The following is a 24,650-nucleotide window of genomic DNA, read 5'->3' as shown; positions in this document are numbered from 1 at the left end:
TTAAAATGAAAAATGTCTTTTATTTAGATTACCATTCAAATTTATATCTAGTTCTGTCTTCTGTTCACATTTTTCTGTAAAACTTCTCATGAAACTTTCTTAGCCAGAATCTCACAGCAGTTTTAGCAACTTTTCTAAAAAACAAAACAAATAAATAGACAATAAAACTTCACAAATTTTAATGGGGCCATACAAACTCTAAAAGTTGAAAAGACATTTACACTATCTAGTCTATTATCTAGTTTTTAAAATCCGCCAGAGGTTATATGATTTGCTCTAAGTCACACTGCTGGCTAAATTAGAAACCCAGCTAGAATTCTGGCGTTCTGACCATGAATGCAGGGCTGCTTCTGACTGAATTTGCAGTTCTGGCTTTGAGTCCAAAAATACTAAGTGATATCCTGGAAATATACCAGATCTGCAGAAATGTGCGTGACTTCAATGAAAATATTTGTTCAGGCTGTGTAGGGTGGCTCACGACTGTAATCCCAGCACTTAAGGAGGCAGATGCGGGAGGATAGCTTGAGCCCAGGAGTTAGAGACTAGCCTGGGCAACATAGCAAGAACCCAGTCTCCACACAAAGGAAAGCAAAAACAAAACAATAAAATATTTGTTCAGAGGTCAAGGAGCAAAAGATATTGGTGAACTCCTTTCCTTTGGAAATAACATATTGAGTATCTTGTATATTTTCACCCAGCATTGGTATGTCATGATTCATCTGCTGCTAAACAAGTTAGATTTGTGCTAAGATACACATAGTGAAGCTTCAAGAAAAAATGAAAAGGACATCAGGTCTTTCCAGGCAAGGAAGGTCCATTTCGTCCATGAATGGCGCTTTGAGCCTCTAGATACATTCATCTCTCTCATTGCTTTAGCTACAGAAGGTCTGTTATTGGAGGATTGTCCCAACAAGTGTAAGGCACTGTTTAATGAAGGAGAACATGGAAAACTTGATCACATTCCTCTGTCACTAACACTTTGCTCTGGTTATTTCTCTGTGGAATTTTTTCCCAAGAAATCCTTTGGCTGAATGTGGAGGAAAAGAGCGGAAGGACTTGGGGCTGTTGCAGCAAAGGAGCCCCACCTCTGCAGGTTTTGCCCACACTATGAAGATGCTGTGCAGCCCGGGGTGAGGGTGTCCTGGCTTCCATGCCCACTACCATATTCCCCTGTCCCTTGCAACCCAGTCTTCCTGCTGTGGCTACTAAAGTCTTTGCCTCCCTGCTCATCACCGCTCCTCACACACTTGAGGTTTTGGAAGTTGTCATGCTGGATCTGGATATTGTTAAGTTGTTGATCATTCCAAGACCAGCTGCTGCTCTACCATTTATAAAAGGCCAAGAAGCCTCCATCTCCCTTTGTCCAGCACATTCTGATTGTGGTCAATCTCAACAGAAACACATGTAGTGAAAGAAGGCCGGGTATGTGGGTCTTTTCCTACGCTGCAAAATGGATTCATTGTTCTGCGGAATTTGAGCCTGACCAGAACAGCAGGACTTACGAGCCCCAGGACTGAAAATAAACTCCACAGTCTTTCAGATTCACAGGGGTCAGGAAAGGAGGAGACCTAGAAGAATCTCATGTTCCAAAGACAAACTCTCCTGCTACCAAATACCCACATTCTCGGAAGCCGAGAATATTTGGACATCTCCCAGTGCCAGACTTGCTTGCATTTCACATCTGGGCGTGGTGTTGCCCTAGAGCCAAGATAAACTCACGGTGGGGAAGTCCAGGGACACCGAAGTGTTCAAGAAATGGCTTTTCTCTTTCAGGAATCCTTCCCCTGTCAAATCCCGGGAATTATCTTGGGGGTCAGACAGAAATTTAAGTTCCATCATCACAACTGCCTTCACAACCACCACTGCCATAACCGGTCATCAGAATGACTTGCCCAGGGCCACACAGGTGAGACATTTGGGCCAGGACAACCATGCAGGCCCCTGACTCTGGGACCCGTGCTTCCTCTTCTTCACATCATAAATTAAAGGGACATTCATTATTTTTAGATGATCCAAGGGCGGATCTATAGGAAGAGAGTTGAGAAAATATGCATTCGGCCAAATTTTATAAGGATAAATTGATTAAATAATGTAATAAAAATTTACGTATATATTCAGAGATAAACATGAGAAAGAGAAACAGAGATGATAGAAATGATGAAGACAGAGACAAGGTAGTGTGACTCCAGGAGACCAGGGAAGGTCACAGATCTCAAAACATGACCTCTCAAACTGCTGACTACAGGCTGTAATTCAACTATTCATTCAGCAAGAATTTATTTATCAAGTCCTTAAGATTAAATTGATAAACATGATTCAGTTCCAGCCCTGGAGAAGTTCAGCATTTGGAAGGAGCAGAGGCTAATATTAAGTATCGTGGATGCCTAGAGGAGAAAGAGATGTCTTCTATTTCAGGCATAGACATTGGTGAAAATCCAAACTTCGTCAGTAAAATGTAGCATTTTTAAATGTTGTCAATCATTCATATCTACATATAGCAATGAAGGACAAAGACTCTGGATGAAGTGCAGTGGGAAAAACTATTATAATAGAGCCTTCAAGGAGGAATAAAGCTTGGGATATGGGAAAAGATAACCTGAGCATAGGAGAGAAAGTACTGGTTCTCAAAGCAAATTTTATTCATTTGTATGAAGGTCTGACAGGGACTATGAAGATAAGTCATAAAGACAAGGGCGATTCACCAAGTTTTCAAAGACAAGTTTGAAACACATCTCAAGTTTTATAGAAAAATGATACTCTAGTGCAATAATGGAGTCAATAGATCCCTGGTTTGACACGGCAGGTCTAAGAGCATACTTAATGTATTCATTAGGTAAACATTTATTGAATAGATCTGATATATCAAGAACATGGCCAGCATAAATGTAAAGGGATGAACAAGACATAATAACTGTACTTATGAGACCCAATGTGTAGTGGCCAAGCCAGTAGTCTAGGGGCTAAAACTAACCTTTGTTCAATCTGGGACTCCAGGACCAGATGCCCATCATGGAAAGCAGTTGTGTTTGCCTTCCCACAGTGAAATGTGGTCATACCTACAGGACATGGTTCATGCCCCCTGAAGTGGTGATAGATGAAGACTAAGGTTTCTCTGTCTCCATGTTAATGCATCTTCCTGTTAGGCATCTATCATTGTCAGCATCGATTGAATTTTTTCTGAACTTGTCATGTATCCATCAATACTTCTGAGCATTGCCTACCACTGGCTACTCTTCTTTCACTATTATGTTTCATTATTATGCCCCACATCTTGCTACCTAAAATCCCCTGAGACCTGCTTTCTCTATTTACTGCAACAATGTCACTGCTACTGCCCAAGTCCAGGCCCTAGTCATATGGCTCACACATTATCAGCAACAGCCTTCTGCCTTGCCCCCTCCCTCTGAGTCCCATATCGCCAAAAACATCCGAGAAACTGTTGCATAAATGATCTTTCTAAGCAACATACCTAATCATATTTCAGCCCTGATGTAAATTCACCAGAGGCCTCCTCTTCTCTTGTCTCGTCTCATACACCCTAGCTTGAGTGTCCCATGCATACTCTCCATCCTAGCGCATGGCTTTGTGGACAAACTCTATTCTGGTCTCATCACCTCCATGCACCATTCTCTCCAGTTTTGCTTCAATATTTGCTGTTTCTTACTCATTGGCCTTTGTACAGGCTATTTACACAACTAGAATGCCCTTTCTTCTCCTTCATCCAGCAGCTGACACCTACTCCAACATCAAATCTAAGAACAGCTCACCTCTTTCATAAGTTTTTCTCCCACTGGCTAATTTAAATGATTACAGGCTTACATGATATCCAAGTGGATAAGGTTATTATAAGTTTTCCTCACTGCTTTGTATTTACTACTTTATTTCTCTGGCTTACCACTAAATAGTCAAAAAGTAGTTGGTAGAGGGAGTAAAGGGTAAACAAATGAATGAGAATCTTGTCATCTCTCCTCCCTTGTTTTGCTTTAATTTATTTTCAAATTGGAAAAGGGAAAAAAATGATTCCTTAAAAACAAACCAAAAAATGCCCTTAAAAATGAGCAGAGAAATTCTACCCCTCGAATCCCACCCTACTCTAGAAAGCTGAGAAAATGTAAGTGTTCATTGTTTGGAGGAATACGCTCTTCCTTTTCCTGTCTCCAGTGGCTCCTTTTCCTGAAGAAGGTCAATGGACCGCATGGGGCCATTCAAAGCCAGCCAAGGTCACATGGACGGGGTTTGTTGGCTTCATCTCAGAGGATCTCTGGTTGAGTTGAATAAAGTTGCAACTTTATACATTTGGCTCATACAAAGCCTTTTTAAAATAAGACTCTTCCATCTGAATTTCAAAACTTGTGCATATAGGACTTCCCCATTCCCTAAAGGCTCTTATTTCTAGCGGAGCTACGACATCACTTGTGCTCACAGGAGGCATAAAACAAATTATCTTTCTGGTCCACACCCTGAATTTCACAGAATTAGACATTTTTCCTGTCTCCTAGGAAGATGCAAAATGTGTTACATCCAGCTCTCAGAAATACATCCAGTTAAGCAAGTCATTTTCTACTTTGTATCATTCTAATCCCTACTGGTACTTCTTGAAGCTTCCAATGAGGCAGATTTTCATAATAACTTTAATAAAATCTTACTACCCCTTATTTTGCCATGTTACTGAGCCATGATAAACTGCAATGTAACTGAGTGAAATGGAGAGTCAGTTGAGTTGGGCATGGTAGGGAGGCATTGATGTGCTTTCTGCACTCTCTTGTTCAGTTATCCTGCAGGGGAATTCTCCAATCACAGCATATTCAGCTTAAATAACAGAAAAATGGAAAACTTTACCTAGAAAGGGTGAATGAATCATCTTATACAATAATTTTGCTTTATAAATGAAAAAAACAAAACGGAGAAAGTCATTTGTCTGTGACTGCAGTTGCTGGTAGAGCTAGATGCAGGATCTTGACTATGAGTATTAGTATCACTAATTTGAGAGGTCCAGGAAGATCCTAACATCCTGAAAAAAATGTTCTAGGAGATATGTATTCATAGTAAGGATTTTGGCTTCATCAATTTCAAAAAGCTCATGACAGTGAAAAATATTGAGAGTTATATTCAAAGATCCTTTAAGCTCAAGGAGTCTCTTATTCTACAAAACATTCTTTGGACCTGTGTTGTCTCTAGCATAAGTTCAGAAGAAGCAGAAAAATAAAACTTTCCTTTTTTCCCCCAAATGGAAGTCTTATTTAAATTGAATTTCTTTCTTCCTTAGAACTTATAGATAAGCTTTTGCACAACAAAATAGTTCAAGGAACTTTAATAAGTTTTCAATAGATTCACAAGTAGGTTTTTATTTCTACCTTCCTTTAAGAAAATACATAGCAGTACTCAAATCTTTGTGACCATCAAATTTTACCATATTAGGAAATTTTTGTCTAATAGTAACTCTATTAAGTGCATTGCCCAGAAGGCCACAAAATTCCTAATATGCCAGTCCAGATAGACTCATAGCATAGATAAAGCTGAGAGGACCTCAATCCCCATCTGGTGAAAGTCTCCGTCTACTGTTAGAAATAACAAGGACTTCCAAAGGGGAGTGACTTGGAGAAGGGTATATTGCAGCTAGTGGCCAAGGAGCCCAGGACTAAAAAAAAAAAAAAAAAAAAAAAAGGCAGGGGGGTTATATGAGTTTTGGGACTCATGATGTTCATGCTTCTTGGTACTCCTTCAACACTGGTAAAACATATAGTAGGCATTAGGTGAGGTTCAGGCATGGAGCATGATATCATGGATGGAGAGATGAACAAAGAACTGTTCCTCTCCTTGGACTCATAAATGAATAAGAGAAAATAGACAGGCTTCTTCTAGAACATCTGTTGACATATAAAGTGTTTCAATTTTCAATATGTGTCTCTACAATGACCCAGATGTTCAGAATAACTTTTATTAAACCCTGCTAACTCAGATTCAGTTTGCCCCAGGAGACCATGATAAAGATGAAGACGATGGTTGAGTATATATTATTGGTAACAAGAAACAGTATTTTTATGCACTGAAGTCACCTAACATCTCACTTTTTTATTTTTATAGGTCAAAAGTGCTTTCATCCAGTGGAAATAATGACTTCATATTGCAGAAAAAAGGAAAGATGACATTTGGTTTGCTTTATTAAAGACTTTCTCTATTAATTATAAATGAACCTTTGTACATGGTCACTGAGAGGGAAAGTGTAGTGTGACTTTTATATCCAAGAAAGCATGAAAACATCAACATGACCGTTGGCCCTCTGAGATAGAGGTCTCAAATCTGTAGTCTGGTTAACCCTCTTCCTTCAATGTTGCTTTAATGTTTTCTCTTTATTTAACTATTACTTACAAAGCCTCTGGTACACCAGGTAGTCTGCCAGAGGCTAGAAAATCAGAGATGAATAAAACCTGATGCATATCTTAAAAGTGCACAGAGAAGGCTGGAACCAGTGGTGAATCTTTGCACAATGAAGAGGGAAGTGGTCCTACCTGGGAGTGTGCTGGGGAAGTTCTGTGCATGAATGTGTGAGGGATTCTGTAAGAATCACCACCTGCTCACCAAATCTTACCACATCCTGTAGCTCAGGTGAATTCTCCAAATGTATCTAGGATACCTGGATGATATTGAGGAAAATTATAAAAGAATGATGGAAAACAATTATATATGCAATTTTGTGCTACTCAGATACCTTTTTACATTAGACTCTGGACTAAATTAACCAGGGGCATTTTGCAGAACCCCTGATTTGACATAAAATGTTGTATCCACTAGCACTGCCCCTCATGCCCCAATTGTGAAAAGTTATCTCATGTTGCAGAAGATGGGAGAGCAGTGTCTGATGGCAGCATGCTATGGGAAGTCATGCAGGCTGGTATGGTTATAACCAGAAGCCAGGTCACATGTAGCCAGGTGGTGAATACTCATCAAAACAGGGACAACCATGGCTTGACACTAACGAGCCTCTGAGTGGAAGAAGAGTAATCATTGCAATCTTACAAAGTTCAGAGGTCAGCATACTGTGATCTTGATTCCAGCTGGAGCTATACATCATTCAACCAGCCACTGGTCATGCCACATTTTATCAATGCTAAGAGCAAAGAAATCCTGCCCATCATAAAAGACAAGGCTGTATCTCAAGATTTTAAAATCTAGTTTGGATACCAGTCTAGGGGAAAACTAGTATCTCCCAAACATCCTTACCCCTTCCTTGAAATCTCTCTTGTTCCTATTCTGATTCTTGTTTCTTTCTTCCTTTCTATTCTAATGATTTTCCCTAATTTTACACCCAGGAATAATTATTATATTAATAGTTTCTATTATAATAAAAGCTAACATTTTTTTAAGTGCTTACTTTGCGCCAGACTCTGTCTGAAAAGCTTCGAGTATATTGGTCCATTTAATCCCCATAATAAATTTAGAAACTATTTTAACCAATCATGTATTTTACTTCCAATATGAATCATTCAGAAGTTAAATGACTTGCCTAAAGTCATACAGTGAGCAAGCAGGGGAGCTGGCCTTCAGATCCTGCAACCTCACCTTAGAGCTTGATCTCATAAGGACTGCTGTCCTCTCTGCTCACTGCCTTGTCCTCACAGGCCAATTTCATCACACGTGTGTTACAGCTGACTCCAATAGGAAATCCAGCTTCTCTTTGGCCCATACGACGTTTAAAACACCTCTTAAAAGTTTTGCCTTTTGTGTGACCTCTGCCATTTTTGATGGTCCCAGGAATGGCATGTATGACTCTCCACTCTGCATGGCTCAAGGTTGACTTTTTGTGGCTCAAGGTTGACTTTTCATGACTCAAGAGTGAATCACCAATAACGTCTGTGTGAACTGTCCATAATAAAAATTAGGAGGGTCTTTAGGAAGATGTGGCTTTTATTAGGTTTAAGAATGACAAAATATTAAAATCAGACCTAAATTACTGTTCATGTTATAATTTAAATTTTGGGAGATGTGGTAGGGGCTCCACCATCTAATCTAAACTATTTCTCTCCAATGGAAAGAGGAAACTTTTTGCAATCCCAAATGGCTAACTTCGTGATACTACAGAGAGTCTTATGCCTTCTTTTTATGGATAGACATACAGTAGTGACAATGATGCTGAAAGACTTAGGTCCATCTGGGTTTCAAACACATGGCCAACGAAAATGGGAGAAAACATTTTCTGGGTCCACCTATCCCAGGAATGGGGCTCATGAATGTGAGGAATATTTCAGAGGAAATTTGCTAATCAACAAAGCAACTAAATAGTAGGTAGCCAGGCTCTCTGGCAACAAACCAAATCCCTAGAAAGAATCATTCACACTTAATGTTGGAGAGGTCATCAAGTCCAACCTTCCAAAATTGCACCCTCTTACTCAGTATGATAATTTCCTCCTAGATCTTAGGAATCTTCTTCTCTAGCTTCACCTTGAAAAACAATAGCAGTGAGATGTTTACTAACTCCTATGCCCACCTGCTCTCTTTCTGCCTTTAGCTGTTGAAGTATTTATCCATCAATAACTACATATAATAGGTGATATGTAGATGAGATCCGACTCTATAGGCATTCCATCTGCTTGTGATAATGGGTACATCACACCTCCCTGTATTTTCTGAAAGACAGGCATTCACTTTGTCAAACAGTCCTTCCTACCATGTTATGTCTAAAAGGATCTCACCAGTGCTGCTATGCTGTCATCTTTAACTTCATAAGCTCTTCTGTTATGCATCTTCTACCAGTTTGTAAGGCCTCTGGAGACAAATAGCAGACCGTCAGTTTCTTTCTGTTGCCTACAGTGCCCAGCAAAAAGTTTGCCTCAACAGATTTGTCTTAAAACCAACACAGTGGAGTAAGAAGTTACCTGTCTCAAGATGTAGATGCTAATTCTAACTCTAGCTCTGGACAGATAGCTATGAGTAAGTCTCTTGTATTTCTTGTCTTTGTATAATATTTCTAAGACTAGAAAAGCAATGAAGACCAGAAAAGCAAGAGACTTACCCATAATTTTTAATGTAGAGGAGATGATGAAGACAGTTATGTTAAATGCTCTCTGTGAACAAATTTCAGGGTCACTGAAGTCGGTAGATGTGAAGTCTGGTTTTGAATCTTACATCTGCAATTTACTGACTGCAAATAAAATGACAATCTCCCTGAATCTCATTTTCCTCAGTTTTAAAATCAAAGTATTTGTAGCATTTATGACACAAGATTGTTTTGAAGATTAATTACATGAGATCACATATATAATGGGCTTAGCTCATAATACCTGGCGTATAGTAAAATGTTCAATAAATGTTAGCTATTTTAAGACCTTTAAGATGGGAGAGCCAAGAAGCATTCTCTTGAGCAGTTCTTGCCAGATGGTTTCCTTACTCTGGGTTTGGCTGTTTCTTGGGAATGTGTTCAGTGAAAAACAATTCAACAAATCAATTAACAAACATCCACCAGTACTTTCTACATGCAACAGAATGCTTCAGGCACTGTGCATGATCCAATAAGAGTAAGATGTCCTCTCCCTAGAAGAGATAATTTAATTAAGAAGATAAAGCAACACATGAAAACAAAACTAAAAATTCAAAGTAATAATGGATTCTCAATGGGTAATACATGCTCTGTTTCCTAAAGGAACACACTCTTTCCAGCCCGGATTGTTAGGGAGAGCTCCCTAGGGGAGGGAAGGTTTAAGTTGACATTATTTCCACCTCCTCCACAGTAATAATACATTGTATTCTCAATTCCACCAAAACAAAATCAAAATAAAGACAATGCAAGCTCCTTCTTCTGGATGTCTTCTCTTAGTAAATAGCATCATCACTTACCTAGAATTCCAAGGAGAAGGGCTCCCCAAAACCCTCTTTCCCTCAACTACCATGTCTATTTGATCATGAACATCTTCAGCACCTAGAGCTGAAAATACTCAAATCTGGGTCCTTCTTCCCAAATCCTCTGTGCCAATTGAGGTTTCATTGCTCCTGGGTCTCTGATACTGTCTTCTTCAGCGTTCCCTTTCTTTCACTTCCACATCTCCCCACTCCATTTGTTCAGGTGATGACCATTGTGGTGTTTTCCCCAAGGAATGAAGGCCACAGGACAGTGACTGTTGTGCCTGCCTCCTGGCATCTGGAGCATGGATGGTTTTATTCCAGTCATACCACAGCTGTGAACTGTCCTCTGATTATCATGCTGTTTCTAATCTCCATGGTTTCTCACACCAGGAAAACCCTTTTCTCCTACTTCTCCATTAAGAACACCCACCATCCTGTATCTTAAAGAACATGTAGAAGGTATCACATCCTTTAGAATTCCATTCAGTGTCTCCACTTCCAGGAAGCCTGTGCCAATGCCTTCCTAGTGTGAATCAGGTACTCCTCCTCTGAGCTAGTCTAGCTCCCTGGGCTGAGCTCAGTGATTCCTCCTAATTATACTGAAATCATCTGTGTCTATCTGACTTGTTCACAGATACAGAGCTTCTTCTTCTTTTTTTTTTTTTTAAATAAAAAGAAGACAAATCATGGGTCATCTATTTCTGTGTCTCCTGTGCACAGCATAACACAGTCTTAAGAAATATTGGTTGAAAGTGAGTGAATGTACCTATGTGACCTCTGAAAGATAAATAAAATTTGATTAAATTTGCCAAATACAAGAAGTCTCTACAAGGAAAAGGCGTAGTAAAGAAAACATACTGCGAAGATGGCTAGATGTCTCTGGTGATATTAAGCAGTATCTGCCCCAAAATAGAGAACCTCATCAGCCAAGTGATTTACCTTCAAAACTGTAAATATCAAGAAACATTGAACCTAGATCTCCCTACTTTGCTGAACTGAGAGGAAAGTTGCTTATTTTTTTTATTATTAATCCATGTTGAATGTTCTCCTCTTCCACCTCAGCCCTTCACAGGTCCTCTAAAAGCCTAGATCTTGGTGTGGAATCCCAGAAATATACAGTGGCCCCTTGTACTGTTGATATTTTAACGGAGTTGTCAGGGAGTGGGAGGGTGTGCAACAGAACGCAGCAATGGCTTGAACATCCCTTTATCCTTTTCCATCCCATAAAGAACATTTTTCTGTATATAAATATGATAATGCTATCTACTGAGCAAAGCAGAAGCATTTTCAATGCTGCACAAATTAATAAAGAGAATCCTTTGAAAGAAGTCTGTTTTTCAGGGTAAAAGTAAGACCACCAGCTACTGCCCAGGAAAAAAAAATATATCCGTAGTAGTTTTTAATATTGGTTTGATGAGATCTAGGTTATAAACAGGTCTGGTGCCATGTAATTTGCAACATAATTTCACTGTCTGTTTATCTATCCATCCGTCCACCCATTCATATGTATATAACATAGGCAGGAAATCTGGTGTCTGTTGCTAGTTCATAAATCAGTGTCTGCTCTCAACAACATCTGAATACAAATGTGATTAAATTTGATACCATGCCCATTTTTCATTTATCAGATTTTAGAATGTGATGCCGTGGCAGCTGTCCTATGGTAATGTGTTTTGCAGTTAACCCCCTGAGTCCCAACTTCCTTCAACATATGAAGCCCTTGCAGAGACATTAGAAATTCACAGAACAAGACACCTACTCTGCTTATCACAGAGAAAGTTTTCCTCAGCATATCAAGGAAAGAAGAGAGGGGAAAGAGCTGGAAATAACATTAGAAAATTGAAGAAAACCTCAGAATTGCTGCGTTTCTGATCTGCAGAAGACTTTAGAGACTGTCTAACCCTGTGCTTCGCAAAGTTTTCTGTCCTACACATCACATGGGGCTCTTGTTAAAGAGCAGATGCTGGTTCAGTAGGTCTGGGCTGGGGCCTGGGATTCTGCATTTTAATCCAGTTAATCCAGTTGATCTACTATTTCCTAAATTTAATAATCATCTGATTGACTGATGTACTTAAGTGTCCTCCCCAGCACCATGACTCAGATTTTCCTGGAAAATGGACCTTGAGAACAAGGAAGGTTACCTGGAACTTTTATCAGCCAGCTCACACAACGGACCAAGTTTGGGAAACGTTGAAAACGGAGGCCTAAAGGAAAAGTGAGTTGCTAAAGTTAAAACTTGAACACAGAATCTCAAGCAAGTGCTTTTGCTGCCAAACTAGTCTCAGTGGAAATGAGATAACTAGAATAGAGGTTGGAGAACAATTCACAATACTCACAACAGGTTCCAGAAAGTGGACTCTAGCAGAAGGGATTATTTAGAGTTAGTGCTGGAGAACAGTCCTGGATTAGCAAAACAGGTCCTAGAAAACAACATACCCCGATGTTTTGTGAGGCAAACAAACCAGGTCAGACCAAATCACTGGCCATAAGGTATCTTTTCTGACAACCTAGCTGCTACTGAGGAAGCCCGTTTTCCTTGCCTCTCCCTTCATTTGCCTTCTGAGACCCTATTTACAAAAAAATCAACTCCTTCTTCTGGAAGCTGTATTCTACAGAAAGGAGCCCCTTCATGGCTTCCCAAGATCCGCTACGGCTTCCCAAAAGCTTCCTGACGTATTTTCACTCCACCCGTGATTTCTAGATCACTCCAGACCTGCAGAATCATCGTGTTCCTGTGTGGATTGTTCAACAAGGAAGATAATTTTGGAAATGTACCTGTTATTGTTCTTTTCTTGGTGAGTGATGGTCATCCAGGGGAGCTTGGATCGCTGAGGTTTGCGGGTGAACTGCAAACTCCTAAGCATTGGTACATACATTTAGGATGATACTGAGTAAACCAAATAAGCATTCCGTATACCTCAATTTCCTTTTGGGGAAATAGCAAACACATTTACTGCTCACCTTAAAGGACATTTTTAAAAAAAAAAAAATTACAATACTTAAAAAATGTGAAATTAAAGAAACAACATACCCAACTTGCGGAACACTTGCTAGGAAATAATAACCAGTTAGACATCAATTTTTTTTTCAGATTGGCTAATGGTGTTTGTGTACCTTTAGTGGGCTGCAGAAGGCAAAATGCATGCCACGCAATAGGCTTGGACATGTAGCTATCACCTTAGCAAAAGGCTTCTGTTGAAGGGTGGTGAGAGAGCCTGGGTCTTCCTTTCACACAATGATGCCTGCAGAGGTAAGCTGCTGTGTCTTTCTCCATAACTACTTGGCATATGCATCAAGAGCCTCAGAAATGCTCAATGACTGGGGAACTTCTGGAAACCTGGTTTAAAGGAATAATTAGCAATGTGCAAAAGAGATCCAAAATGCCATCTCATTTACAAAAGAAAACTTTTGCATTACGTAAATATCTAAACACATAGAAATGGCTACATATATCATGAGCTTCATCTCAGGTAGGGTGTCATTTAGATTAAATGACCATATAACACATAGGGTTATGCAGTCATTTAAAAATGTGGTGTGAGAAAATATGGAGCTTCTCACTTTTTTAAGTGGGATAAAAATAAGATCACATAAGCATAACCTAAGTACTTAAGTAGTCACAAAAAAGGGAAATTAGAATTACATATAAAAAATATTTTTTCATCAGTCAAATGGAGAAAAGAATGCCTATATTCTAGGGCAATTTTAGGAAGTGTAGGCTAACTATGTAAAGCACCTAGCACAGTGTTCACTATGTTATATTATCAAAAATAATCCATGATAATTACATTAACAACCGTAATTAACACTTGCCATTGACACTGGAATTGTTTTTCTTTTCTGTTATATAATTTGTCTCTGTTTTCTCCTCTGAGTTTTATATAGTCATAAAATATTGCCTTTAGAAACAGAAATGCCACTATTTATACTTTTAAAAATTACTATGGACAGAACATGTGGGTTCTCTTCACAGCTCTCTCTCTACTTTAGCTCTGTCCTAAAGAAAGAATCCCTTTCTTGAGCTTAAGCCTCAGTTGTCTGGCATTCACAGGGTTAACAGCCAGTCTCCAGCACCCCCTCCCTACCCCAAGACAAGCTGTGATCTTCTCACTGCAAGTCTATCCCCAACCAATCCCCAAACACAAAAGCCCAGAATGAAAGGAGTGGGGGTGGGGCGCTCGCTGTGTGGCTTTTCTCTGTTTTTCAACATAAAAAAAAATGAGAAGAGAAAGCAAAATCTCCTTTTGAAAAAATAAATGCTAAATGCTAGGCTTTTTCTCCTCTCCCCAAGTAGCTGGCCTTATTAAATAGGGATTCATCAGTGTTTTTTGTTGTCTCAAGTAGGATACTATTTATTGGGTGCACAAAAGCAGATAAAGCCACAAATGAGTTGCCTGGTCACCCTTGCCAACAGGAAGATGCACATAACATGCAAGAGGCATCCTCCTCTCCTGTTCACTGAATGCATTTCAAAGGGCCTTAAATCTTTGTGTCCCAGGGATCAGCTTATGGTTAAGCAGAGCACAGTATGCAAGGTGCTGGGAGAAGGTTGGCTGGCAGATGGTGGCTGGTTTCTCTCTCTTTTCTCTTCCTCCCTTCTCACTTTCTCCCTTCCCTTCTCCCACTTTCTTTCACACAAGTCCCTGTATCAGTGGCCTGTGGCCCTCTCTGTGACACATCAGACTCTGGCATGCACAGATGAATCTCCTTGAGTTCATCTATATTTTCAGCCTTGTGAAAAAAAGAATCTGTGAGAGCTACCTCACCTTCAAGCTTCTATAGAAAGGAGGATTTAAATTTCTATTCAAAACAGAGCTTGTTATAATTGAGAACAAGATTCTCCTCCCTGAGGCACTTTGAGTCAATTAATTGGCTTTTTTGAAGTGTTAATAGGGAAAAAAAATTTTGACCTTTTCCAGGGCTTTTTCATGGAGCTATTGAAGAAAATTGCTGGGCTATTAACCGAACCAATTCTGGGGCCACAGAGCCCCCAAGAGCTGAGTACTCTTGGGGATGATTGAAATACAAAACATGGTTAATTCATTCATCATATCAGAAAAAGCACCCATTTGATTAAGAGACTATTTTTACACTACCCCGTGTGTGTGTGTGTATGTTTGTGTGTGTGTGTGTGTGTGAGAGAGAGAGAGAGAGAAAGAAAGCAACCAAGGCAACATGTTGCAAACGTTAATGCAGCAAGAAGATATCCTTAGAAATAGACTCTCTCCATATTATAAATTAAAACAAAAAGAAGGCAGGGTGCGGTGGCTCACACCTGTAATTCCATTTGTTTGGGAGGCTGAGGCAGGTGAATCATCTGAGGTCAGGAGTTCAAGACCAGCCTGGCCAATATGGTGAAACCCCGTGTCTACCAAAAATACAGAAAAAACTAGCCGGATGTGGTGGTGCTTGCCTGTAGTCCCAGCTACTCTGGAGACTGAGGTAGGAGAATTGCTTAAACCCAGGAGGCGGAGATTGTAGTGAGCCGAGGTTGTGCCACTTGCCCTCCAGCCTGAGTGACAGAGCAAGACTCTGCCCACCCCCCCAAAAAATAAATAAATAAATAAAACAAAAAGGAAAAGAAAACTATTGAGAAACTAAACTCAAGAGAAGAGTGCTCAAGAACTGGGATCCAGTAGATACAACTCTGGTTTAAGGTTTTTCCAGACACCCAAGAGTTCCCAACATCTTTAAAGTCAAGGTGGGTATAGTTGGTCAATTTATGTCAGTAGATACAATCTGTGTAATTTTAGCCTCATCTGTGAGAAAGCTGAAAAAATTATTTTGAACTTTTTTATAATTTCTATTCTGTAGGTACCCATGCAAATCCTGAGAATAATTTTTATTTTCTGTGATTAACACACACAAAAACCAAAGAGAACAGAAGGGTTTTACCACTTATTGTTTCCTCCCGTAGGCTTCTGCTCATGGTACTTTGAAAAAAACAAGCAGCAACATCAAAGTTGTACAGGCTTCACAGGGCACTCTATTACAGGAACAGATGGTCATATAAATGAGAACTTGATTTCACTGCAAGAAAACCTTCCATTCATCTCCCATAGTTTGGGAATGGGGTGATTGGATTAATTAAATATTCTGGTAAGCAGTGAGGATCCATTTATCCACAATGGATTACCATTTTTTAAAAATGTACATCACCAGTAAGTACACTGTGCATGGGCTCGATGGAACACAGTCTCATCCTTCACACTGTGGCTCAGAACAGAACTCAACTCACCAATTCAGTGACAGCAGGGCCAGCAAGGCTTGAGTGCTAAATAGCTCCATTTGGTGAACACTGAAGCCTCATTGTACTAATGACATAGGGAAAACCTAGAAGCCAGCCCAGGCTGATGAAATGCGAGAGGAAGGACTAGGATAGCAGGAAAACTTAGACACATTTCCAAAAAGGAACAAGATTGATAAGAGGGAGCTAGCATGGAAGAGGTGAAAACTGAATTCTAACATCTACAAAAAAAACCTACAACAAACATCATACTTAATGGTGAAAAACAAGAAGCTTCTCCACTAAAATCAGGAACAAGGCAAGGATATTTCTTCTCAACTGCTTTCCAACACTGTATTGAAAGTCCTAACTAATTCAATAAGGTAAGAAAAGAAAGAAAATGATATACGTATTTGGAAGGAAGAAATGAAATGGTCTTTGTTTGCAGATTACGTGATTGTCTATGTAGAAAATCTGAAAGATTAAACAAAGAAATTCCTGGAACTAATAAGCAATTATAGCAAGGTTGCAGGATGCAAGGTTAATATACAAAAGTCAATAACTCTCCTATGCACCAATGATGAGTAAGTGAAACCTAAAATGCTTAGGTATAAACCTAACAAATTATGTACAATATCTGTATCTTAGGCAGTTTAGGCTGCTATAATGGGATGCCATAAAATAGGTGGCTTATAAACAACAACAAATTCTTTCTCATAATTTTGGAGGCTGTAAAGTCCAAGATCAAAATGCTGGCAGATTTGCCATCTCATGAGTGCCTGCTTCTTTCTATATTCTCACCTGATGGAAGGGGGAAGAGAGCTCTTAAGAGTTTCTTTTATGAAGGCCGTAGTCCTATCTTTGAGGGCTTTGCCCTCATCACCTAATCACCTGCTGAAGGATTCACCCCCCAATACCATCATAGTGGGGGTCTTTCAACATATAAATTTTGAGGGGAGGAGTAGCACAAACATTCAGTCTATAACAATTTATATGAAAAAAACTAAAACTCAAACCAAATAAAGAATTAAATTAACAAAGAGATATTCCAAGTTCAGGAATAGAAAGGTGTGATATTTTCAAGCTTTAATTTCTTTCCAACTTGATCTATAGATTCAATGAAATCCCAGTCAAATTCCCAGTGAGTTATTTTTTGATATCGACAAAATGATTCTAAAGTTTATATGGAGAGAAAAAAGACCCAGAATAGCCAACTCAACATTGAAAGAGAATACCAATGTCTGAGAGCTGCCACTATCAACTTCAAGACTAAAGCTACAATCAACAATCAAAATAGTGTAGCACTGGTGAACAAAAGACAAATAGATCAGTTGGATGGAATACAGAGCCAAGAAATAGACTCATATAAATATAGTCAACTAATCTTTGACAAAGGTGCAAAGACAAAACAATGGTGCAAAGACAGTATTTTCAACAAACAGTACTGGAACAACTGGATATCATACAGCCAAAACTGAATCTAGACACGGACCTGATACCCTTTTAGAAAACTGACTCAAAATGGACCATAAACCTAGATGTAAAGCATAAAAATATTAAAGTCCTAAAAGATAACATAGGAGAAAACTTAGCTAACTTTAGGTATAGCAATAAATTTTTTAATACACCACCAAAGGCATTATTCATGAAAGAAATAATTTGTAAGCTGAACTTTTTTTTTTTTTTTTTTGAGACAGAGTTTTACTCTGCCGCCCAGGCTGAAGTGCAGTGGCACGATCTCGGCTCACTGCAGCCTCCACCTCCTGGGTTCAAGTGATTCTCCTGCCTCAGCCTCCAGAGTAGCTGAAACTACAGGTGCCCACCACCATGCCTGGCTAATTTTTGTATTTTTAATACAGACGGGGTTTCACCATATTTACCTGATCACCTGATCTCAGGTGATCTGTCCGCTTCAGCCTCCCAAAGTGCTAGGATTACAGGCGTGAGCCACTGGGCCTGGCCAATAAGCTGAATTTTATTAAAATTAAAAATGTTTATAAAAGGCACTGTCAAGAGTGTGAGAAGACAAATCAAAGACTGAGAAAAAACATTTGCACAAGTCATGTCTTTCACGTCTTACAAAGAACTGTTATCCAAAACATACAAAAAAACTCTTAAAACTAAACAATAAAACATGAACAAGCTGAAAAGACCTTAAGAGTCATCTTACCAAGGAAAATATAACAGACGGAAAGTGTGTATACAAAAAGTTGCTCAACATCATATGTCATCAGGAAGATGCAAATTAAAACCACAGTGGGATACCACTATACACTACACTATGAGTACACAAAACACTAACACCACCAGATTCTGGAGAGGATGTGGAGCAACAGGAACTTTCATTTATTGCTGGTGGAAATGCAAAATAGTACAGCCATTTTGAAAGCCAGTTCAGCACTTCCTTACAAAACTAAATGTACTCTTCCCATGTGATCCAGCAAAGCAATCACGTTCCTGGCTATCTATACATAAGAGTTGAAAATTTATGTCCACATAATAACCTGCACACAGATGTTTATAGCAGATTTATTCATGACAACCAAAACTTAGAAGCAACCAAAATGTATTTTACTACATAAATAAACAAATAATTTAGGGCATATCCAGAAGAAGGAATATTGTTCAGCACTAAAGAAAAAAAAAGATTGAGCTATTAAGCCACAAAAAGACATAAGGGAAACTTAAATGCGTATTACTCAGTAAAGAAGCCATTCTGAAAAGGCTACATACTGACTGATCCCAATTATATGATATTCTAGAAAAGGCAAAACTATGGAGATAATAAAAATGTCAGTGGTTGCCCAGGGTTTGGGGGAGAAAAAATAAATAGGCAGAGCAAAAGCATTTTCAGGGCAGTGAAACTACTCTGTATGACACTATAATAATGGATATACATCACTATACATTTGTCCAAATTCACAGAATATAGAACACTAAGAATGAATCTTAATGTAAACTAGGGACTTTTGGTGATGTGTCAATGTAGGCTCATCAATTGCAACAAATGTACCGCTGTGGTGGGGGACTTTGATAATAACGGAGGCTGTGCATGTTTGGGAACAGTGGGCCTATGGGGACTCCCTGTACTTTCCACTCAATTACACTGTGAACCTAAGACTTCTTTAAAAATAAAGTATGTTCAAAGACAACAAGAACAACTGAACTCTCACCTGATCCAATAGGATGCAGGGAAAAAAGACAGACCTGTCAAAGTCAAGGGGGACTGTGGTAGGATGTGTCTGACTCACTCTCAGCCCCTACATTAACATCCCTGGAGGGGTTTTTATTGAAGAATGAGGAACAAGAAGATATAGGAACCATCATTCCAGGTAATGGGGGTGGGAGGGTGACGCCCTCTCCAGCACATTTCCTCTAGAACCCAGAATGAGGATGCTTCCTGAGTTAGCTGCAGGGACATCAGTGAGGGTTTGTGCCATGGAATGGTCCCCAGGATGGGTGTGTGGATCTGACATTCACGGAGCCTGAGTAATTTATGTAGCCTCTCTGAACCTTAGTTTTTTTCATCTACAAAATGAGGCAGTGATGTAATGGTTACCCTGGATTGTTAAGTCAGGAAAACAGAAACACAGGCAGAATGCTCAGCCTCCTGTCTGGCTAGACCAAGTTCTCAATAAATGACTGCTGATATGGTTTGGCTGTGTTCCCACCCAGATCTCATCTTGAATTGTAGTTCCTATAATCCCCACATGTGGTGGGAGGGACCAGGTGGAGATAATTGAATCATGGGGGAGGTTTCCACTATCCTGTTCTCATGATAGTGAGTAAGTTCTCATGAGATATGATGGTTTTATAACAGGCTTCCCCCTTTACTCAGCTCTCATTCTTCTTCTCCCTGCTGCCATGTCCACCATGTCCACCAGTCCACCATGACTGTAAGTTTTCTGAGACCTCCCCAGCCATGCTGAACTGTGGGTCAATTAAACCTTTTTCATTTATAAATTACCCAGTCTCCAGTATGTCTTTATTAGCAGAGTGAGAATGAACTAATACAGCTGCTTTCATTGTTATCCACCTGCAAGGACAGCAAAAGGAATTTCCCCAACAATGAGAGAGAATCTACAGTCTTTGGGATAGGCCACGTGCCTAGGTGTTGAGAGAGTTTTCTATACAGCTGTCTGCACAGCTCCAGCCTATTCCATGACTAAACCCCTCATCTTATCAGGACTCTTGTTGTTGAAAAAGCTGATCCCCTTTTGCTTCATCTCAGGCTCCTACTCCTAGATGGCCATCCCATCTCTGGGACTCCATCTCTTCCAGCCAGGCTTCCCAAATGCTGGCTGCTAACACATGGACTCCTGTTCCCCTTTTCCTGCCTTTCACCTGCCCACTGCTGGCTGACCAAAACATGCTCTGGGGATTACTGTGCTCCCTCTCACTGTGTAAAGCAAGGGCTTGCTACACCCCCATTTCAATCACTTTGAGCAGCAGACACCACGGTTTCTTTCTTTGATTTCTGCCTTGCAGAAACCATGCTATCTGGTTTAATCTTCTCAACAAAATTTTTGAGATTAGTAGTGTTTTTTCCATTGTAGAGATGTGAAACTGAGAATTTAGAAAAGTAGGAGACTTGTCTAGAACCACAAATTCTGTAAAGAGCAGGCGCAGAATTTGAAGCAACTGTATCTGTTAAGCCCGTGTTGTGCCTGCAGTGGCGAGATGCAGTACACATGATCTACCCTCCAGTGTCTAGCATCCTCCAGTTGTCACTGCTGACTCCTGACCCTTAGAGGGAGACTCCAGAGAAAGCACTTTGTACACAACAGACCCCCCAAGCATGCTGGCCTAAGGAGCTCTCTTAGGTGGCCTATGTCAAGTTCAAAAAAGGAGAAAAGCAAAGACAAGAAACAGTTGCTATGAAATATCTCCCTTTGGTTTCTAACGACATGTCTATTAGCAATCATCCTGGTAGTAATTGATCATAAAATCCAATTGTTGGCTGGCCCCATGCACCTCATAATGACAACACTGGGAAAATGACCAACAGCGTACTTCTGCCAGCCCTGTAAATCCATTCTGTATTTCCAGAGTAAGAACATCCCATAAAAGGCGGGAACTGTAAAAGCTCATGAGGAAGAAATAAACATGTAACAATAGAACACAGATGGACAGTTGTGCTGGGAAGCAGCTGCACAGGGAAAGAAGAGAATTGAGCTCTCCGGTTGTTTTTGGAAGAGCCGAGTACACATCTTGAACTTCCACACCTGTCTCCAACCCAGGTCTGAGATGGTGTCTTATGTTTTCCAGGGGTTTAAAAATGCAGTGAGAAAAGACTTGGCATATATCTTAGCAACCATGTGGGCTTGGGAGCCAGGCAAAGTTGCAGCTCTGCACTTACCAGCTGATGCACCTTGCTCAAGTCACCACTCCTTCCTGTGTCTCAGTTTTCTGGTCTGTAAACTGGTTGTAATACTTCATTATGGTGAAACCTCATTAGGCAGTACTGTCGATGCTGCACAGATCTTTGTCCCTGAAAAGTTGCATGTATCCTTTGGCTGTCATTTTACTTATGCCATGCAACAACCTAAAGAAAAGAAGAAAACATCTAGCAGCAGAACCGCGACTTTCTAGTACCCAGAGCTGGCGCAGGGGAGGTCAGAGCCAGATGGGGGGCATGGCTCATCCTGGCCCCAGAATCCAGTCTTGGGGAAGCATGTAAACAGGGAGGCTGCAGAAAGACACTATCTGTGCAAGCGGGCAGTGTACCTGTGTCCACAGCACAGGCAGCACGTGAGAGCAGAGCCCCCCAAAAAGAGCGCTGCCCACGGAGGGCTGTGGGCAGATGGACTCTAATGACACCATCCCGTTTCCAAGGTTGAACCCTATGGGAGGACAGACTCATGCAGCCCATAAAGATCAAGTCATCTGACCAATAAATAAATAAATAAATAAAAGGAAAAAAAAAAAAAAACCAAGATGGAAACCTAGATCCACAATGGGAAAGTGACTTGTGCAGGGAACCTGTGGTGCCCAGTGTGGGTGGCAACTCTTCCCTCATCCATGAAGCTTGGCCCTACCTTGATCATCGTCCTTTTTAGCATGAATTTATCAATTGCCCAGTATTTTCAATGGACTATAGAGGGTACAGAGAAAAGAAAAGTGAGAAATGGCATCTATATTCAAAAGATGCTGCAGAGACAGCTCCCCACGCCCAGCCTGCCTTGAGAAAAAGAAGCCACAAGAAAACTCATGCTTACAGCACAGACTAGGTGTTGAAGGAAGGTGGTGCAGAAACTTAGGAGAAGTGGCACTGAAGACTAAGGAGGTCCAGAGACCATGGAAAAGTTATTGGGAGAAGGAAGGACTTGAGCCGGTATTTGAGGAACATTGTTAAGGTCTAGACTGACAGATTAAGAGAGGAAGATCACCTCGGACAAACAGCCGACAGGACTCTCTGCCCCTTGGAAGCAGCTCTAGCAGGCTGTTGTGTAATGGAAATGCTGACTTTCACTTATACAGTACATTTCTATAAAATTATCAATACGAGAAGCTGTCTAAAAAGGAGTGAGGTTTTTTTTTCACCAGGGAAGAGACTGGTTGCTATTTCTTCCTAGAAAGCAGGAACTGGGTCCAGAATTGGTCTGGCTTCAGAAAACAAAAAAGCCTTTGCCAAGTCTAGGGTTTGTACAGCTCTCCAGTGGAGTTATGAAAAGCCCGGTTAGAACATAAAGAACGGTCTGTTCTGTGGGAGGCAATACAGCTTCACCAAGGGGAGAGGGAAAGTAAGCCTGTATCAGTCATATTTCCATCCCTGGGAGACCATTAGGAGAAATTCAATTAAAACCCATGACTTCTACCAAATCTCTATGGCCAGTTTGAAGAGACTAATTCTTAGAAAAAGCTGACTCCAGCATTATCTGTCTTTAGCTGAGCTGTTATGAAAAGAATATAAGAGTAACAAAAAAAATGGTATGTGCTTTTATTAAAACAAAACATAACAACAACATAATGCTGTTGCAGAAACTTGGAGATGCTGCAAATGTAGGTCTGTTCTGTTTGTTGTCTTTACCTCTCTCTCTTGTTCCTCCCTTCTTCCTCCTCATTCTTCATCTTTCTTCCTCATTCTAAGCAGAACTTTTACAAAATTCAGGCTTTCTGTAGGGTGAATAGCTGAGCTTCAGTTCTTCTCTGGGGCAGAATATTAGCAAGGACAGTGAGCTTAGTTTTGACTGATTCTGGCATCTTCCCAAAGCAAAAACCAAAGTATTGCCGTAAGAAAACGGGATTGGGAGTTGGGAAAGGTTATGACTTAATGATAAAGGAATTAAAGAGACACATTGGCATTATTTTTTTCTCCTGACACCTGCACAATGCCAAAAGATAAATCAGAACAGAAAACATTAAAATTGGAAAGGAACTTAGAGACCACCTAGTCAAGGGATGACAGATTCCACAGCCAGTACTATCTCTAAGGTATTGGCATTGATAATCGCTTCTCCCTGGAACTTTGTGTTGAGTAGGATTCTGAGGCTCAAGTTAAACTCACCAGGATTGACTCTTCTGATCAGAGAGCAATGCCTAGTCTTAGAGAACAGAAGAGGCAGGGTCCGCATCTGGTATTAGCATTCTTTATTTAGTTCAACAAAGTCACATGGAGACAATATGTTACATCCTGACTTTAAACATTAGTTCAGAGAAGAAAAGATGCTGAGATCCCTGCTGCAGTTATCCACGACTACATAACAAACCACTACCAAACTTTGCGTCCTAACAACAGTGATTTATTATTTTGCACAGCCTTGTGGATAATGAGCTTAGGGTGCAGGTTGGGGAGACTGGTGGTTCTCACATGATAACTCAGAGCTCCCAAGAAAGCAAATGTGGAAGCATCTAGACCTCTTAAGGCCCTGTCTAGAATTGTCTGGGCAGCATTTTCATCACATTCCACTGTTAAAGGTGTTCTTACCTTGTATGTGCCTGCAGGGATGAGAGAATTTTGGCCATCTTTGCAGATAATCCACCACAGTCCCTCCATGCTGCCTTCATGCAGCAGGTAGGTGAGTACTCCACAGGCTTTGCCACCCAGAACAGGGAAGCCAAACTGTCAATCTCAAGTCCCTAATCTGTGACCTGCTTATAATTCTTACTCCACAGTTATCATGGTGAAGACCAACGAGATGATGAACGTGTAGCACATATCTGTATCACAAGAATTCCACGAGAAGAGCTCAAACTTTTATCATCATTTCATTTATGCCTGTTAGCATGAAAAAAGAGGCTGAGAAGGGAAGATGGTGACAAGGAATTGCTAAGCAGCAGGTCACATGGGTCACCCAGCGTGGACCGGCCTGAACACAGCTTCCATGTCCCCACTCTTGCCAATGTTCTCATGTGGACACAGCTGGCTTTGTTACATCAGAATGAAGGCCTCCCTTATGATGGCTCAGTGTTTCCATAGAAATGTCCAAGGAGCATGATTATAGAGTCAGTCCATTCATTAACACAGAGGGTTAGGGGTTGGGAAAATCATCTAATCCAACAGCCTTATTTTGAAAATGAAGTTTGCAAGCCCTAGACGTTCATGGAAGCTCATGAAAGGCTCCTAATCACAGTGCCCTTTCTGCGG

The 24,650-nt window shown here is 40.3% G+C and overlaps 1 long non-coding RNA gene across 2 annotated transcripts; it reads right to left on the bottom strand.

Annotated features, from left to right (window-relative positions):
* Positions 1-24,650, bottom strand: LOC104004864 (uncharacterized). Of its 2 annotated transcripts, XR_010149216.1 has the most exons (13): positions 23,991-24,650; positions 23,094-23,266; positions 21,423-21,608; positions 12,952-13,174; positions 12,613-12,693; positions 12,174-12,257; positions 11,979-12,041; positions 9,324-9,528; positions 9,011-9,139; positions 8,486-8,763; positions 7,561-7,860; positions 6,590-6,634; positions 1-134 (listed from the first exon to the last, which is right to left on the bottom strand). It is a non-coding gene; the product is annotated as an uncharacterized LOC104004864 (long non-coding RNA). The 2 variants fall into 2 exon arrangements; XR_010149217.1 differs by lacking the exons at positions 1-134; positions 6,590-6,634; positions 7,561-7,860; positions 9,324-9,528 and having other exon boundaries at positions 7,886-8,763.

Source organism: Pan troglodytes, chromosome 12 (assembly GCF_028858775.2).
Source record: "Pan troglodytes isolate AG18354 chromosome 12, NHGRI_mPanTro3-v2.0_pri, whole genome shotgun sequence".
NCBI lineage: Eukaryota > Metazoa > Chordata > Mammalia > Primates > Hominidae > Pan > Pan troglodytes.
Note: the sequence above shows the minus strand (reverse complement) of the source record. Positions and strands in the feature narration are given on the sequence as shown.